A 6,000-nucleotide genomic window follows, 5' to 3' on the forward strand; every position below is an offset into this window, starting at 1 on the left:
AAACAGCTAATCAATTGTACATAAGGTACAAATGGTACAAGATTTCGTGATAAGAAGTACATAGGTAGTGTGGGAAAAGACTTTCAATGAGTATTATAGACACAAATAACCTATTGAAATAGTAGAAGATCTCAACGACTCATTTTCAGACAAAGAAAAATCATCCAACATTATCTATTGAGTGATACTTGTAAATGCTATATCAATTATTTATTTATCTAATTATATTCCTCGAAGACTGAGTGTTAGTCAGATTCTTTAAGAAGACAAAGAGATCCAATTGGGACTAATTCTTTGTGTTTGAGAAATTTAAAATATAGCAAAGGAAATGTATAACCGTTGGGGATTTCACTTGATAATCTACCACATATTCCACTAAATGAACTTCTTCTATCAAAGTAGATGTTACTTTAATTACTGATCTATATGCCATAGCTAGCCATGTGGTGAACTACATCACCGACTTTTCTTCAGCGCCAACCATGATGTCTTTGATAATAGCTTGATTGATGAAGTTATCCCTAATACTAGGGATAATATTGTGAATAATTTGTTAATGATGACCCCTTCACCAAAATCAACTCACCATGTTATTTTTCTTTGAATAACGATTGTGCACCAAACCCTAATGGTTTTGGTGTTTTCTTTTCATATTTATTGAGATATCATCAAATTAAATGTCAATAATGTCATTTTGGGTGGTTTTTTTTGCCTCCAGCGTGATCCTTCCAACTTTAATTTTAACATTCTTATTCTCATTCCTAATGTCCCTAATGCATACAATGTTGTTTAGTATAGTCCAATTGTAACGACTAATTTCAAGTTTAAGATTATTTCTAAAATCCTCGAAGACAAGTTAGCTCAAATCATTTGTCCATAATATTATTTTAGCAAAGAGGCTTCATTAAAGGCTGACATATTAAAGATTGGTTTTTCTTGACTGTAGAGGCCATCAACATGACTCATACGAAATCTTTTGGAGGCAGCATTGTTTTAAAGATTGATAGTGCTTAAGCATTTGACACTGTTGGCGGGAGATTTCTCATTAAAGTTGTCAAATCTTTTGGATTCAATGCTACTTTTTGCAGCTGGATAAAGGTTATCATTAACTTAATGAAGTTGTTTGGAATGGGATAATTCTTTGGGCCCTAATAGGGATGTCCCGTGAAAAATAACAAAAATTCATATATATTAACGTTAGGAGAGCTCTTGCACAAAGCAAGATGCTACACAAAATAGGATGTAGGTCGCCCAATTAGGTTAGGCCTCCCGAGGTAAACCGTCCAATAGGACTTAGGACGAAATACATGATTTAACAACCAATCACATGTGGCAATGAGATGGCTGAGGAATAACGGTTTACATAAACAATCAAGGAGGAATAATTGCTTCCTTCATGATAGAAGGATAATTTGTCCTTCTCTGTTTCTCATTTTGGAGGCTAGGGAAATCGCTCTGAACTCTTCAGTCCAAGGCATATATATATATATATATATATATATATATATATATATATATATATATATATATATATATATATATATATATATATATATATATATATATATATATATATATATATATATATATATATATATATCGATTTGACAATAGGAAAATAGACATAAAAGTTTTCCGAGAAACACACACATATAAGCTCTCAACAACCCTTACGTGGACGAACTCTCAACACATCACAAACTCAAAACCTCTGACATCTTTATACAAACAAGTTATCCCTCATTATACTTTTTAACAAGTACATTATATATTTCCATTAATGGCATTCAATAAGTTTTTTTTTATCTTGTAGTAAGGGGTAGGCAAGGTAACCCCCTTTACACTTTTGCATTGCTAATTAAATAAATTTTAAGTAGACTTATCTGCTTTGGTTGATATTGGCAAATTGACTCTGATTAATGGTCCTATAAACATTATATTTCCCTTCCACATTCTTTATACAAATTATATAATGTCTTTTTTTCCAAAGGCACATACCTTATCTTCTATAGGACAATGTTTCATCAAAGATCTATCCACATTGTTCACCTAATTAGTTTCAATATTGGAGTTATCCCTTTTATATAACACGATGTTCCTATTTTCAAGGGCATACTGAAGTATATTTGTTTCCAAACTTTAGGATTAAATTTAAATTTAATTTATCTTCTTGGAAAACATCCATCGTATCCATTGTAGGAAATGTGCAGTTGATTAAGAGTGTGGTGCAAATTATTCTTATCCATAACCTTTCCATCTACTTCTGGCCTTCTTGTCTCATCAAGGATTTGGAGAAATTCTTAGAAGTTTCATCTATACAAAAGATCTCAACAAAAGGAAGTCGGTCATTATGGCTTTGCACAAAGTCCGTAACTCTTTTGCTTAAGGAGGTCTTGATTTAAGGTCTTTGGCTCAAATTAATGAAGTTTCTAAACTTAAGATTTTGTGGGAGCTATTTCAATTTAGTAGTCAGTGGGCAAGGTTTTTCCTATAAAGTATAATTTTGATAAATAGCAAATAATTCAGTACCACATTTTTGTTATATCAGGTCTAGAATCAAATGCAAATTTCCAACTATCATTGAAAATAATTGTTGACTTCTTGAAGCATGTAAGTTTATCCATTTTTGGTTGGATGTGTGTTGATGTGTATCTTTGTTCCATTATCTTAGTATCCCTTAACACTTTCATCACCTACTCAAGGACAAAGCTTCTAGTTTTTTGGTTAATTATTTCTAAGATGCTTCATGCCTATCTTAACCTGATGTAACTTGTTGATTAAGAAATTATCCCTCTTGAAGCATGGAAGGGTTGGATATATGCAAACACTGTGTGAATGGAAAACTTTCCTTCCATGGTATTTTTCTAAGTTTATAGTGCAACCTAAGAGAGGAGTGATATAGGTTTTAAGAAATTTTATGGTTATTTTGCAGATATTTGTTTCTTTTATTTTTTTAGAATAACAATGATAGATAGTGTAGAAAAATAAAATGCAGTAAAGTAAATGAACACAAAGATATATCATAGTTTTCATTTCAAACCAAGGGTACATATAGTTCCCTCACACCCTATGAGAGATTTTCCAATATGTTAGATATTTGTACAAGTCTTATACAGAGACTTATCCTGCAGTCTTATAACATAACAAAGAAGCACACCACTTATTTGATTTCAAGCACGAGACTTATGGTCGACTTTGAATCTCCCTGATTCAAATGAATTTTTCACAACATAGAAAGTACACCACTTCCTATTTACAAACACCTTTCACCAACACACTGTGATGAAAAGCAATATACGCACTTGTATAGAAATGAACAAAGTTGTTTCTTAAATTGAATTCTAAGATGAAAATGATCTTCTCTTTCAATGATAAAAAGTTATGCATAAAGTATCAATGTTAAAGTTTGTATGAACACTTGAAACTATTTGAATTAATAATGAAATAGGTTAATTTGAATTATGATGTAGGAAGCTTTAAATACATGTTATGAAACCCCCATGAATAAATGTATAAGAAAGGAGTGGTTCCATGAAGCTTCAACGTATCAAAAGGTGTCATTGCTTGATGAAAAAATGCAGATTTTCATGTGGTAATCGACTACCAATAAGTAGTAATCAATTACAAAGTCCGAACAACTATTTTTTTTTTTTTAAATTTTAAGGCTAGTAATCGACTACCGATATGGGGAAATCGACTACCACAAAACCATGGTAAAAAATTGAAGTTTTTGAAAGCTTGGTAAATGATTACAAAAAACCAAGAAAATTGTGGCAATTCTGAAAGGGTGTTTTGGCAGTTTCAAATACCGTAAATTATAAAAAAAAAACATTAAATTAAAATTTAAATACTGATTCAAGAATACGTAAAATAAGGCGGTTTCCAACTGCCTAATTTAGAGAAAAAAACATATTTTTTTTAAAAGATATGTTTTGAATGACAATCATGTGTGACTGTTTAAGAAATATATAATGGTTTAAATGAAAAGATTTTGAGCACTTAATGCTTATATACATATGAATTGTCATTGTATCTTAATCTTCACGATTCAATCCTTTGATTTTCAAAGCCTATGCAAGCTTGATACTTGATTATAATCTATTTATTCTTTGATCTTTCATCTATGATAAGATTTTGTCTTCATAAAGCTATGCTAAGATAGATGGTGAACATCTACTTCACAATCTCCATTTTTTATGACGACAAAACATATGGATGATAATTTTTTATTGACACTTGATTTCTCCCTTATCTTGTATATCTCCCTCTATCTTGGATATCCCCCTCCTTATTTTGCAATTTATGTTTTCTCTTCGGTAACTTGAAAATTAACAAAAACAATCATCTTTTGTCTCCTCTTTTTTGACATTATAAAAAAGAAATAAAATCCAAATAAACATAATATAAGAGAAATTATACAACATATATAAAAGTATTTATCTTTTTCACAATGATTTGATGTCAATGTTGATATCAAAATGTCAATCTTTTTCAAATCATATTTAACTCCATGAAGCTTTAATCCTACCATATGTCTTGTATCTTGAAAAATCAATCTAGATTAGAGAATATTAGCATATGGTCTTCAAGTACCTAAAAAAACAATTAATAGTATTTTCTAGGTATCTAATATTCTTTGGTCCTCTTAGGTTAGTTCCCTTCCTTACCCATACATACTCACCATTAGAAATACTATAGTTTCTTATGTAGCAAGCATTATGAGTATGACCTTTTGTATTACAATAAAAGTGTGTAGGTCTAAAATCAGGATTCCTTTTATAGACATAATAATTATTTACAACATAAGACCTTTTAGTATGATTTACAACATGCATTTTCTTTGATTCTACATTTTTGAATTTATTGTCAGCCTTAACAAATATGGTTTTACTTGTGTTTGGTATATCAAATTTAGAAAAGCCAAGCCCATGTTTATAATTTGAGTATCTTTGTCTACTTAACACATCTTCTAAACCAATTTGACCTTTTTCATATTTCTCGATCACTTGATTTAATTCATCAATTTTAGATTCAAGAGATTGACATGTATTACAAGTTGAATTATAAACTTGGTCTAATTCCATTTTTATGTCATTAGCCTTACTTTCTAGAGATACAATTATTCTCTTTTGATTTGAACATTTTCTAGAAAAATTCAAACATTCATAAACGGAAAGCATTTTGTAATTCATCGTATGAAGGTATATCATTAATTTCAGAATCACTAGCCTCACTTTCTTCATTATCAAAATGGTGTGAAGTCATTAATGTCGTGTTTGCTTCCTCTTCATCTGAAGATGAACTTATCTCATTGTCATCCCATGTCATATATACCTTCTTTGGTCTTTTATCCTTCTTTCCTTTGACCTTGTTATTCTTTTGAAGTGTATGGCATTTACTTTTGACATGTCATTTTTTCCATATTCAAAGCAAGTAATCTTCCATTTTGGTACTTTCTTTTGATTGATTTCCTTTATCCTTTCATTCCTTAAGAGCTTTTCAAATTTCTTGATTAGAGCATTGATCGGAAAAATAGCAAGTGTAGTATTTTGCCTTTTGCAATAATAAAGGGGAAATTCCTCGAATGTCGATCTCAAGGAATACGTGTTAATATCGAGTTTGAATAATCGTTCAATTAAACAAAAACTAGTGTTGGGGGTTTTAGATTCAAATTTATAAAAATAATGGCAAATAAAATAAATAATGTTGTAACAAGGGTTTTCAAGGAAAAAGGAACATGCTAGGGAAGGTTTATAATTTGTCCCTGTAACAACTCTGAATCACTATTGCATCAACAAATATCAATTAATTACTACCAGTTCTCAGGGGTATTTTCTCCCAAGACCTTGGTGAGAAAACCATTAATCTTTCAACCCTAATCTCTATGTCCATAGAAAGTTACCAGTGAAATTAAGCCTTAATATATCGAGAATAATCTGGTTCATACAGGGTATCCTTAGTCCTAGGTGATATTTACTGCAGAGTAATCTTATGAAAACC

This window comes from Lathyrus oleraceus, chromosome 6, assembly GCF_024323335.1.
Source record: "Lathyrus oleraceus cultivar Zhongwan6 chromosome 6, CAAS_Psat_ZW6_1.0, whole genome shotgun sequence".
Lineage (NCBI taxonomy): Eukaryota > Viridiplantae > Streptophyta > Magnoliopsida > Fabales > Fabaceae > Lathyrus > Lathyrus oleraceus.